We start from the raw sequence: 13,840 nt of genomic DNA, 5'->3' as shown, positions 1-13,840 counted from the left end.
AAATGGCCGTAGTAGTACAGTAGCCGTGGTAGTAGTAGTAGCATAGTAGGTAAGTAGCAAGAAGTAGTAGTAGTTATAGCGCAGTTAGTAGTAAGTAGTTAGCGGCAGTAGTAGTAGTAATGCGGCGGTAGTAAGTAGTAATAGGTAGCAGCGGCAGAAGTGGCAGTCGTAGTAGCGGCGTAGTAGTGGCAGTAATAGTAGTAGTAGTAGTAGCGTGCAGTAGTAGTAGCACAGTAAGTAGTTAGCCGCAGCGGTAGTAGTAGTAGTAGTAGTAGCGGCAGTAATTGCAGTAGCAGCAGCTGTAGCAGCGGGCAGTAGTAGTATAGCCAAGTGGCAGTAAGTAGTAGCCGGCAGTGTAGCGGTAGTAGTTAGTAGTAGTAGCGACAGTAGTAGTATAGCGACAGTAAGTAGTAGTTAGTAGTTAGTAGTAGTAGTAGTAGTAGTAGTAGTAGTAGTAGTAGTAGTGTAAGTAAGTGGCGCGGTAGTAGTAGTAGCGGCGGTAGTAGTAGTAGCCGCAGTAGTAGAGCAGCAGTAGTAGCAGCGGCGGTAGTAGTAGTAGCTGCGGTAGTAGTAGTTAAGCCGCAGTAGTAGCAGCAGTAGTTAGCAGCGGCATAGTAGTAGTAGTAAGCGGCAGGTAGGTGGCGAAGTGCAGTAGTATGTAGTAGCGGCAGTATCAGTAGTAGTAGTAGCGGCAGTATCAGTAGTAAGTAGCGGCTAGTAGTAGTAGCAGCGGAAGTATTAGACGCGGCAGTAGTAGTAGCAGCGAAGTAGTGCAGCAGTGGCAAGAGTAGTAGTAGTGTGGCAGTTGCGAGTGCAGTAGTAGTAGTGGAAACGTAAGTAGCTGAGTAAGTAAGAAACGTAGTAGTAGTAATAGTAGCAGTGGAGGCAGTAGCAATGGCAAGTCGTAGTAGTAGTAGGCATACGGCAGTAGTAGTAAAGTAGCGGCAAGTAGTAGTTGGTACAGGCAGTAAGTAAGTGGCAGTAAAATATGCAGCAGTTGTAAATAGTAGCAGTAGTAGTAGTAGAGCCGCAGTAGTAGTAATAGTGGCAGTAGTAGTAGGGAAGTAATTGGCGGCAGTTGCTGTATTAGTAGTAGCAGTAGTAGTAGCCAGCGGTAGTAGTAGTGGGGCAGTAATTGCAGCAGTAGCGGCAGTTGCAGCGGCAGTAGTAGTAGCTGGCAGTAGTAGTAGTAGTAGTAGTAGCAGCAGCAAGTAGTAAGTTAGTAGTAGCGGCAGAAGTGCAGTAGTAGTAGCATCAGTAGTAGTAGTAGTAGTAGTAGCGGCAAAGTAGTAATAGCGGCAGTATAGTAGTAGTACTAGCAGTGGCAGTAGTAGTAGTAGTGCAGTTGCAGTGGCAGTAGTAAGTAGTGGAACGGTGGTAAGTAGTAGAAACGGTAGTTAGTTAGTAATGAAGCTGTGGCAGGATTAGCATGGCAGTCGTGTATGTAGTAGCAGTAGCGGCAGTAGTAGTAGTAGTAGCGCAGTAGTAGTTGTATCAGCAGTAGTAGTAAGCGCCAGGTAGAATGCTAGCAGTAAAAGGTAGTAGTAGTAGTAGTAGTAGTAGTATCGGTAGTAGTAGTAGCAGCAGTAGTAGCGGTAGTAGTAGTAGCAGCATTAGTAGTAGTGGCAGTAGTGGAAGTAGCAGCAGTAGTGGTAGTAGCAATAGTAGTCGTAGCAGCAGTAATTGCAGAAGTAGCAGCAGCAGTAGTTGCAGTAGTAGTAGTAGCAGCAGCGGTAGTAGCAGTAGCGTGGTAGTAGTAGCAGTGGCAGTAGTTGTAGCAGTGGCAGTAGTTGTAGCAGCAGTAGTAGTAGGAGTGGCAGCAGTAGTAGTAGCGACAGTAGCAGTAGTAGGAGTAATATGAGTAGCAGCGGCAGTAGTTGTAGTAGCAGGAGCAGTAGTAGTAGCGACAGTAGCAGTAGTAGCAGAAATATGAGTAGCAGCAGCAGTACTTGTAGTAGTAGCAGTAGTTGCGGCAGTGGTAGTAGTAGTTGTAGTGGCAGTAGTAGTAGTAGTAGTAGTAGCAGTAGTTGCGGCAGTGGTAGTAGTAGTTGTAGTGGCAGTAGTAGTAGCAGCGGCAGTAGTAGCGGTAGTAGTAGTAGGAGCATTAGTAGTAGTGGAAGTAGTAGTAGCAGTGGTAGCAGTAGCAGTGGTAGCAGTAGCAGTGGTGGTAGCAGTAGTAGCGGTGGTGGTGGTGGTAGTAGTAGCAGCAGTTGTAGTAGTAGTAGTAGCGGCAGTGGTAGTAGCAGCGGCAGTAGTAGTAGTAGTAGTAGTAGCGGCAGTTGCAGCGGTAGTAGCAGTAGTAGTAGCGGCAGTAATTGTAGCAGCAATAGCGGCAGTAATTTTAGCAGCAATAGTGGCAGTAGTAGTAGTAGCGGCAGTAATTGCAGTAGTAGTAGCAGTAGCGGCAGTAATTGCTGCAGCGGCAGTAGTTGCAGCAGTAGTAGTARTAGCAGCAGTAGTTGCAGCAGTAGTTGTTGTAGTAGTAGCAGCAGTAATTGCAGCAGCAGCAGTAGCAGCAGCAGCAGTAGCAGCGGCAGTAGTAGTAGTGGCAGTAGTTGTGGTGGTAGTAGCAGTAGTAGTAGTAGTAGCGGTAGTAGTAGTCGCAGTATTAGTTGCAGCAGTAGTAGTAGTAGCAGCAGCGTAGTAGCAGCAGTAGTAGTGGGAGTAACAGTAGCAGCGGCAGTAGTTGCGGTAGTAGTAGTAGCAGCAGGAGTAGCAGTAGTTGTGGTAGTAGTACCAGGAGCAATAGTAGTAGCAGTAATATGAGTAGCAGTAGTAGCAGTAATATGAATAGCAGCGGAAGTAGTTATAGTTGCAGCAGCAGTAGTTGTAGTAGCAGTAGTTGCAGCAGTAGCAGTAGTAGGAGTGGTAGTAGCAGAAGTAGTAGTAGTAGTAGCAGTAGCAGTGGTAGCAGCAGTAGTAGCGGTAGTAGCAGCAGTGGTAGCAGTAGTAGTAGTAGCAGCGGTAGTAGCAGCAGCAGTCGTATGTAATGCCTGTGTGTATGGTAAATACTGGGCGGCCCATACAGTGTGATGAATAGAATATACCTGTGTTGAGTAGGAAGTCCCAGACCACAGTCTCAGGTGGTGTCCCAAATGTCACCCTATGCTCTGTGGGCCCTGGTCAAAAGTAGTGCACTTTATAGGGAATAGGGTGCCATGTGGTACATTGCTAGGGTTTGATGTGTGACCAGGGGATGATAATAGCCTTCTCTCTGTTCTGTACACTCACATTTCTATTTATCTTTATTTAACTAGGCAAGTCAGGTAAGGACAAATTCTTATTTACAATGACGGCCTACCGGGGATCTGTGGGTTAACTGCCTTGTTCAGTTAWCCCACGGGAATTCGATCCAGCAACATTTCGGTTACTGCCCCAATGCTAGGCTACCTACCGCAACACTGTTCACAGGGTAAAGAACCCATACATACCAATTCGCTCTGAGACAGAAAGCTAGGAAGAGAGAGACAGAACATGGTAGTGGGAGTGAAGAGACGAGGAGCCAGAGAGAAAGGGGAGCAGAAAAGGACCGTCTGTGTGTGACCCTGTGGACTGTCAGGTCAGGAGAAGGAGAGAAGGGAGGGAGGGAGAGTGAGTTTCTTTCGTTTAAACCAGGCTCTTATTCAGACAGGCCTGTTTGTCTGCAACCTCATAGTCATAAAGCATTATCTAATTGAAAGATACCAAAGAGACTGCTGTTACAGAGGGAGGTGCGTGTGCGTCTGGCATCCGTCTGTGTGTGTGTGTGCATGCGTCAGTGCGTGTGTGTGTCGGGGTCTGGGGGCCTCAGTGTTTCCAGCCCAGGAGCTAGCTCCATAGGAACAATATTGATCTTGGACTGAACCGGCCGGTCTAGCGTCACTTAACCGTGTCCGTTTACGCAGAACATTTACGCCTTATAAATAGTCTCCTTCTCCTTCCAAGATGCACCCTATACTGGAATAATGTAGTTTAATGCCTTAACATTTAGTAATAAAAGGCTGTAGGCCTTTAAGCAGGGCCAGGTTAAAGTAATTTCCCTGAATCTCAAGGTGGATGACACAGTCTAGGCTGGTTTTGATACCCCTCCCTCCCTCTCTCTCCTCCCTCCATCCTTGCCCAAACCTTGCATCATGTCCCTCTGGCTCTCATCCAGTCTGCTCTCCTCTACTTATCCTCTCCTCCTATTCTCTCTTCCACCCACCCATCCTCATCTCTACCCCTCCTCTTTGAAAGAGCCCTGACAGCTTCCTGAGCTAGCACGTCTCTCCATACGTTATTATAGCACGTCTCTCCGTACGTTATTATAGCACGTCTCTCCGTACGTTATTATAGCACGTCTCTCCGTACGTTTTATAGAGTTCTCCGTTACGTTTTATAGCACCGTTCTCCGTTACGTTATTTAGCAGGTTCCGTAGTTATTATCACGCTCATATGTTATCAGTCTCGTCAGTTATTATACAACGTCTCTCGTACGTTTAATTATAGCACCGTCTTTCGTACGTTATTATAGCACGTCTCTCCGTACGTTATTATAGCACGTCTCTTCCGTACGTTATTTACTAGGAACATAGCACGTCTCTCCATACATATTATAGCACTCTCTCCGTAGTTATTATAGCAGCGTTTCGTACGTTATTATATGCACGTCTTCTCGTACGTTTATTAATAGCACGTCTCCCGTACGTTATTATAGCACGTCTCTCCGTACGTTATTATAGACGTCTCTCGTACGTTATTATATGCACGTCTCTCCGTACGTTTATTATAGCACGTCTCTCGTGTACGTTATTATAGCACGTCTCTCCGTACGTTATTATAGACGTCTCTCCTACGTTATTATAGACGTAGAACAATAGCACGTCTCCTACGTTATTATAGCAGTTCTCCGTCGTTTATAGCACGTCTCTCCGTACGTTATTATAGCACGTCTCTCCGTACGTTATTTAGCACGTCTTCGTACGTTATTATAACACGTCTCGTACGTTTTATAGCACGTCTCTCGTACGTTATTATAGCACGTCTCTCCGTACGTTATTATAGCACGTCTCTCGTACGTTATTATAGTACAGTCTCCCCGTAGTTATTATACACGTCTCCGTACGTTTATTATAGCACGTCTCCCGTAGTTATTATAGCACGTCTTCCGTCACGTTATTATAAACACGTCCTCTCCGTACGTTATTTAACACGTCTTCCGTACGTTATTATAAACGTCTCTCCGTACGTTATATAGCACGTCTCTCCGTACGTTATTATAGCACGTCTACCTGTACGTTATTATAGCACGTCTTCCGTAACGTTATTATAGCACGTCTCTCCGTACGTTTAATAGCACGTCTCTCGTACGTTATTATAGCACGTCTCTCCGTACGTTTATATAGCACGTCTCTCGTACGTTATTATAGCACGTCTCTCCGTACGTTATTATAAACGTCTCTCCGTACGTTATATAGCACGTCTCTCCGTACGTTTATTATAGCACGTCTCCCGTACGTTATTATAACACGTCTCTCCGTACGTTATTATAGCACGTCTCTCCGTACGTTATATAGCAACGTCTCTCCGTACGTTATTATAGCACGTCTCACCGGTACGTTATTATAACACGTCTCTCGTACGTTATTATAGCACGTCGTCGCGTACGTTATAATAACACGTTCTCCGTACGTTATTATAACACGTCTCTCCGTACGTTATTATAGCACGTCTCGCGTACGTTATTATAACACGTTCTCCGTACGTATTATAAACGGTCTCTCCGTACGTTATTATAGCACGTCTCTCCGTACGTTATTATAACACGTCTCTCCGTAGTTTTATAAACGTTCTCCGTACGTTATTATAACACGTCTCTCCGTACGTTATTATAGCACGTCTCTCCGAGTACGTTATATAGCACGTCTCACCGTACGTTATTATAACACGTCTCTCGTACGTTATAAGCACGTCTCGCCGTACGTTTTATAGCACGTCTCCCGTACGTTATTATAGCACGTCTCTCCGTACGTTATTATAGACGTCTCTCCGTACGTTATCATACACACGTCTCTCGTACGTTATTATGAACACGTCTTCCGTACGTTATTATAACACGTCTCTCGTACGTTATTATAGCACGTCTCTCCGTACGTTATTATAGCAGTCTCTCGTACGTTGTTATAGCACGTCTCTCCGTACGTTGTTATAGCACGTCTCTCCGTACTTATTATAGCACGTCTCTCCGTACGTTATTATAGCACGTCTCTCCGTACGTTTGACATGCGATCACTCCACTGTCTGATTGTACAGTAGTTAGGAGCGCTAGCCTAGCTGCCAAACATGTGGTTGTACTTTAGCTCATCTTGAGCCTACTTGGTCTCTCTCCTCGCTCACAGGTTACTGTTGTCTCACCCAACACACGCTCTCCCTCTCCAACTGCTGAAAGATTGAACCACTCTTAAATAGTGCCCCAGATTCTTCTAAGTGCTTCTGGACCTGGCCTTCCCTCAATTTATACAACTATTTCAAGTCTCAACTGAAATGCTCACAGACAAAGCAGGACAAATAAAGTTGAATCCATTTTCATTTCAGCCGTGGAGGTTAAGACTCCATAATCTCTATTAGAGACCACCCTTGACGATGTATTTTGAATGTATTATTTTCCCTCTGAAATATTATCCTTCAACATCAGAACAACTTATAACACAGCAGTGTTATGGTGTGTTAGTTATTAATCTCTGCGTATACATTTCCAGATATATGTTTATATGAAAATCCAATGTAAAACTCAATCATATACAGATTACAGAGGCCCTAATGCGGACCAGCTTCGTTACCGGCAGTTACAGCCTGACTGTAAACAATCTGTCTAACCGCCGTCGTTCCAATCTCCGTCGTCCCGACGTATGAAAACGATCTAATTTCATGTCATCTGGAAAATTCCACCCGGTCCGGTCTCATCCTGGCTATAAAAACGTTGAGTTTGTTCAAGGGAAGGAGGAGGGAAGACCATCTCCATCTGTGGTTGCATCCCGAATTGCATCCTATTCCCTATGGGCCCTGGTCAAACGTAGTGCACTATATAGGGAGTAGGGTACAATTGTGGATGTAGCCTGTGTGTTGGCCCACCAGGCAGCAGAGTGACATCAGCCAATAACTCTTCACCATTCAGAGGGTGTTGACTGGAGGTCATTCCACAGCTTCTTTACTGGTAAGGAGATAGCTGAGAGATGGGCCTCGCTGCCAGGAGGGAGATGGCAAGTGGGGTAGACGGACGGAGGGAGAGAGGTAGACGGACGGGGAGAGAGGGAGAGCCGGGGAGGGACAAAGGTGGAGAGGGTGATGGAGAGACAGACAGAGATTGAGAGAGAGGAAGATTGACTGAGTGAGTGGCCAGGTAAAGCGTTTACTGCATGAGGATGACTGACCAGAGAAGGGAGATTAGACTTCTGCAGTATAGGACAGTACCGAGCTGATGTCCCTGGCCCAGTTCCCTGGTCAAGCAGGTTTTGTGTTACAGCACCATGCAGCACAGTGCAGTCAGTGGCTGGTGATGATAATGATTAAAACCATCTCCATATGTCTGTGTCTCTTGGAGCACACAGCTCCTGCAGTACCATAGCATCTACCAACCCAGGCCTTCCCCTGTCAGAGTCCCCCCTTTCTAATCAAATACATTTTTATTTGTCACATACACATGGTTAGCAGATGTAAATGCRAGTGTAGCGAAGTGCTTGTGCTTCTAGTTCCGACCGTGCAGTAATATCTAACACGTAATCTAACAATTCCCCAACAACTACCTCATACACACAAATCTAAATGCTCCCTCTGCTGTTTCCTGAAGTCCACAATCATCTCCTTTGTTTTGTGGACGTTGAGTGAGAGGTTGTTTTCCTGACACCACACTCCGAGTGCCCTCACTTCCTCCCTGTAGGCTGTCTCGTCGTTGTTGGTAACAACAAGATCAAGCCCACTACTGTGTCGTCTGAAAACTTAATTGAGTTGGAGGCGTGCATGGCCACGCAGTCAGTCGTGGGTGAACAGGGAGTATACCAGGGGGATGAGCACGCACCCTTGTGGGGCCCCAGTGTTAAGGGTCAGCGAAGTGGAGATGTTGTTTCCTACCTTCACCACCTAGGGGTGGCCCGTCAGAAAGTCCGGGACCCAATTACACAGGACGGGTTGAGACCCAGGGCCTCCCGCTTGATGATGAGCTTGGAGGGTACTATGGTGTTGAATGCTGTGCTGTAGTCAATGAACAGCATTCTTACATAGGCATTCCTTTTCACCAGATGGGATAGGGCAGTGTGATGGCGATTGCGTCGTCTATGGACCTGTTGGGGAGGTATGCAAATTGAAGTGGGTCTATGGTGTCAGGTAGGGTGGAGGTGATATGGTCCTTGACTAGTCTCTCAAAGCACTTCATGATGACAGAAGTGAGTGCTACGGGGCGGTAGTCATTTAGTTCAGTTGTCTTTGCTTTCTAGGGTACAGGAACAATGGTGGCCATCTTGAAGCATGTGGGGACAACAGACTGGGATAGGGAGTGATTGAATATGTCCGTAAGCACACCAGCCAGCTGGTCTGCGCATGCTCTGAGGACGCGGCTGTGGATGCCTTCTGGGCCAGCAGTCTTGCRAGGTTTAACGTGTTTAAATGTTTTACTCACGTCAGCCACGGAGAAGGGAGGGRGGGGCAGTCCTTGTTAGCGGGCAGCGTCGGTGGCACTGTATTATCCTCAAAGCGGGCAAAGAAAGTGTTTAGTTTGTCTGGAAGCAAGACGTCGGTGTCTGTGACGTTGCTGGTTTTCTTTTTTTAGTCTGTGATTTCCTGTAGACCCTGCCACATATGTCTTGTATCTGAGCCGTTGAATTGCGACTCCACCTTGTCCCTGTACTGGCATTTCGCTTGTTTGATTGCCTTGCAGAGGGAATAACTACACTGTTTGTATTCAGACATATTCCCAGACCTCTATAGTTAAATGCGATTCTATGTGAATGCCGCCATCCATCCACGGTTTCTGGTTAGGGTAGGTTTTAATAGTCACAGTGGGTACAACATCTCCAATACACTTCTTTATAAACGCACTCACTGAGTCAGCGTTTAGGTCAATGTTGTTCTCTGAGGCTGACCAGAACATATTCCAGTCCGCGTGATCAAAACAATCTTGAAGCGTGGCTTTCGATTGGTCGGACCAGCGTTGAATGGTTCTCGTCACTGGTACATCCTGTTTGAGTTTCTGCCTATAAGACGGTAGGAGCAAGATGGCATCGTGGTCGGATTTGCCGAAGGGAGGGCGGGAGAGGGCTTCGTATGCATCGTGGAAGATAGAGTAGCAGTGGTCGAGGGTGTTGCCCATACGCGTAGCGCAATCAATATGCTGGTAGAATTTAGGTAACCTTGTTCTCAAATTTGCTTTGTTAAAATCTCCAGTTATAATAAATGCAGCCTCAGGATATATGGTTTCCAGTTTGCATGTAGTCCAGTGAAGTTCCTTGATGGCCGTCTTGGTGTCTGCTTGAGGGGGAATGTACACAGCTGTGACTATAACTGACAAGAATTCTCTTAGGTAAAATGGCCGGCATTTGATTGTAAGGAATTCTAGGTTGGGTGAGGAGAAGGACTTGAGTTCCTGTATGTTGTTATGATTACACCATGAGTCGTTAATCATGAAGCATACACCCCTGCCCTTCCTCTTCTCAGAGAGGTGTTTATCTCTGTCAGCGCGATGCATGGAGAAGCCCGGTGGCTGGACCGATATCAGCATATCCCGAGAGAGCCATGTTTCCGTGACAATGTTACAATCTCTGATRTCTCTCTGGAAGGCAAACTTTGCTCGAATTTTGTCTACCTTGTTGTCAAGAGACTGGGCATTGGCTAGTAGTATAGGAGCGGTGGGCGATGTGCACGTCTACGGAGCCTGACCAGATGGCCGCTTCRTCTGCTCCTTCTGCGGCCCTGTTGTTTTGGGTCTGCTTCTAGGATTAGATCCATTGTCCTGGGTGGTGGTCGAAACAGAGGAGCCGCTTCGGGAAGTCGTATTCCTGGTCGTACTGTTGGTGAGTTGACGTTGCTCTTATATCCAGTAGTTCCTCCCGGCTGTATGAACTAAGACTTAAGATTTCCTGGGGTAACAATGTAAAAAATAATACATAAAAAAACTAAATAATGCATAGTTTCCTAAGAACTCGAAGCGAGGCGACCATCTCTGTCGACCCCCTCAGACACAAGATCCAAGCCCAGGGACACCAGAGAGGCTAGATGTGAAGCAATGTCCCCTCTCCCCCTTTTTATTTATCCCTCAATCTATCCCTCTTTCCCCCCTCCATCTCACCCCTCTGTCACCTTTCTGGTGAGGTTTCCTTGGTTGAGCTCTGTGACGTGATACCAATCCTCTCTGTGTTTCGCTCTGGCTTCGTGGGGAGCCATGAGGCATCCAGTTGCAGTCTGACTGCACTGTAAGAGCTGCAGCCACAGGCAGGGTCGGCGGCCATGACGGCTCGGTGTGTCTCCGTAGAGAGCCGTGAGGTGTCCAGTGACAATCTGCCTACACTGTAAGAGCTGAAACCACAGGCAGCGTGGGCGGCCATGATGGCTCGACTCCCTAGTAAATGATAGGCTCCACTGTCACTGCAGGCCCCGGCGCGTAACGACAATACCAGCACTACTTACTCACTCTCTCGTCTCTCTAGAGTAGACACACTACTGCTCTCAAAATGTAGGTCTGGAGAACCAAAATGTCAAAGTCTCTTATGAACGAAAACTTTTAAGAATTTGGCCGGCTAGCGCTGTCTCACTAGTCGTTACCATACTTTTAGCTCTCTCCTGCTGATTTTCCCTGTGGATTCTTCATCCTGCGTGCTGTTATCGCATGGTTTTCCATCAGGCAAGGAATGCAGAGGAAGAAATAGTTGATACTAAACTATTGCTCTAACTTTCCCCATCGGGTGCAGATAGCCTCGAGATGAAAGCAGAGTACCAGTGTAATGACTTCAGTTATATTTGAAGGTCAATAGATATCACTGTCAAGCACATTCTCTACTTCCCTCACATATCCTCTCCCTCTTTTTTTCCTCCCCCTTTCACCCTTTCTTGTCTCTCGTTTACACACACTCTTCCTCTCTCCCTCCTTCCCTCCTCCTCTTTCTCAGCCACTGTTCTCTGATCTCTCTCTTTTAGTCTCTTCATAAGCTGCTGTTACTTCAGATGTCACACTACAGTGGGAGGAGGCAGCATTGCTGTGACCACACACTAACATGTGAAACAAGTTGTCAGATAAAGTCTTTCAAATTCACATTACCCTCTCCCAGTCTCCCACTTAAAAACAACCTGTCACCGCCAGACGCTTTTAGCATGTATCCTAACCTCCTAACCGCTGGTTTGAGAAAGAATAAATCATATTTCCCGTGATCATTCCTGACTATTGTTATGGCTAGCGATTTACCTTGTAGCGTGATGCAACATCTCCCAGTGCGCTCTGGGAGAAGCGGTCCGCTGTAAGGTAAGCTCGAGGATCTCGTTGGTGCAGTCCTGTATGTTTTGAATGTAACCCTTTTTGCTGGGATTGGGACCACATGACAGGAAGGAMGCTTTTTAAGTRGCTCCAAATGGGTCTGGGATGTGTGTTGACCTCCACTCTTCTTATAGTGCCCCATCTGCTCTGGTCAAAAGTAGTGCACGATACGTAATAGGGTTCCATTTGGGACAGATCWCTCTTCTCTTCGTCACTGCTGGGCTGTGGCCTGACCAGACAGCTGTGTGGGGTAGCATGGGCCTGCATCTGCTTGGCATGTTGATGGGTTTAGTGATACTGCTACACATCAKGACAGTGTCTGTATCACTAGAGATAAACACTCTGTGTGCGTCCCAAATGGCACTATAATAGTGCACTATATAGGGACTATGTGGTGATGAGTGTGTCTGAACTCTCTAGATACTTTGCCTCAATGCCTATCAAGTAAAAAAGGTCAAAAGTAGTGCACTAGGGGTAGGGTGCCATTTGGGATGCACATYAATGTGTTCTTCCTGTGGTGACCTCACCATGAATAACAGACAACATGCACAGTTTATTTTATTAATGAAACATTTTAACCATTTTAACCATGTTGTTTCCTTTGTTTCTTTGCTTTTCTAAGACGATACGGCAGTTGAGTTTGGTAGGTGTCTCGTCTCTTTTACTCTTCTCTCATCCCTTTTGCTTTCACCTCTCTCTAACGTTCACCTCTCTCTCTAAACGTCACACTCTCTCTCCAACGTTCAACTCTCTCTCCTAACGTTCACCTCTCTCTCTAAACGTTACACTCTCGTCTCCTACCGTTCACCTCTCTCTCCAATGTTCACGCTCTCTATCAAGTTCACTCTTCTTCAACGTTCACCTCTCTCTCCAACGTTCACCTCTCTCTCTCTTATATCTTGCTTTCGCAGCCCCCCTTGAAGCTGAGGAAATAGAAGGTACATAGTGCTTGTCAGACTAACTGCTGCTCACCTATTAGACTGACTCATAGCAACATAGCAGCTCACTGGCTGGGGACCCAGCAACATAGCAGCTCATTGGTTGGCAACCCAGCCAGCACCCCAACAATGAGTCCTGACATTCGCTGATCAGCCTTTTAACATTACATCGCTGTGTATCTGTATCAGCATCCCAAATGGTCACCCTGTTCTCTATGTAGTKCATTATGGGCCCCAGTAAAAGTAGTGCACTACATAGGGAATAGGATGCCATTTGGGATGCAAAATGTGTCTTAGCATGTCAGGGATGAGGATAGCTCACCTCCTCTACCCTCATCTCATCTCCCGCTCCCCATATTCTACTGTTTGTRTTCGCCTGTCTTCTCATGTCTACCGAAACGGTTTTAAAGAGGAACATCGGGTGTCTCTGTCAATGTCTCTGTTAAATACTCCTGCTCCCTGGGAAAGGAGCTTAAGGTTATTGGCCTTTTCTGTGCCGAATCTTCCTCTTTCACTTATCACTTTCATTGAAACAGACATTATTTTACCGAGCGAGGGATAGAGGCTTATCCCTCCCTTCACACGCATAGCATAGGCTGTGTCCCAAATGGCACCCYGTAGGGCTCACCTTAAAAGTAGTTTACTATATCGGGAATAGGGTGCCATTTGGGATGCATCCATACTGTAGGTGCTTGTAACAACATAGCTTTATGCTATGTATGATGCTGTAGTAGTGCCATGGCATCGCTAGCCGCAGAACCAGGCTAGATCATGTACATTGTTCTATGGGCCGTCCATGATGTCTTGAATATGTGAGGTAAAAATGTATTCCTGAAAATCTATCTTGATTAGCGGGAAAGGTGAAGTGTAGTCTCGTGGTGAGTGTTGGGGCTACCTGTGTTTGTGTCTGTCTCCCTTCCCTCTGTGGTGCCTGGCTGTGCTGTCACCTGGGTTCAGGCAGTCTGTGTAGATGGGTGGGCCTGCTGGTTCTTTTTGGGATCTGTGATGCCTGATGTCTAACTCCTGTTCTTCTCTTCTGGCTACCATGCTGTTCTCTCTCCTCCTCTCTCGTCACCGACACCAGAGGATGACGGTTGGTTCTATGGCTCTGGTTTCTATTTAAGCGGATACCACGTAGGTGAGACATCACATGTCCCCTTCAGTCCTTTTCATAGATCTGTCCTGCGCCCTTGTCATACAGTCGCTCTTCCTACCACTGTCCCTCGCCCCCTGCCATACAGTAGCTGTTCCTGCCACTGTCCCTCGCCCCCTGCCATACAGTAGCTGTTCCTTTCCTACCGACTGTTATATGGATTCAATTCGGGTTAAAGGGACAAGTTCTTTTTCATTCGTTGTTCCTGAAGGTCCCATTCATTCTAGCCTCCACTTCTGCTCCTTTCTTTCCCTTTCCCCTCTCGCTCTCAGTGTG

The 13,840-nt window shown here is 46.7% G+C and overlaps 1 pseudogene; it reads left to right on the top strand.

Moving 5' to 3' along the window:
- Positions 1-13,840, top strand: part of LOC111973565 (MAGUK p55 subfamily member 7-like) — a 173,846-nt pseudogene that overhangs the window by 122,026 nt on the left and 37,980 nt on the right.

The sequence above is a fragment of the Salvelinus sp. IW2-2015 genome, linkage group LG14 (genome assembly GCF_002910315.2).
Source record: "Salvelinus sp. IW2-2015 linkage group LG14, ASM291031v2, whole genome shotgun sequence".
NCBI classification, from domain to species: domain Eukaryota; kingdom Metazoa; phylum Chordata; class Actinopteri; order Salmoniformes; family Salmonidae; genus Salvelinus; species Salvelinus sp. IW2-2015.
Note: the sequence above shows the minus strand (reverse complement) of the source record. Positions and strands in the feature narration are given on the sequence as shown.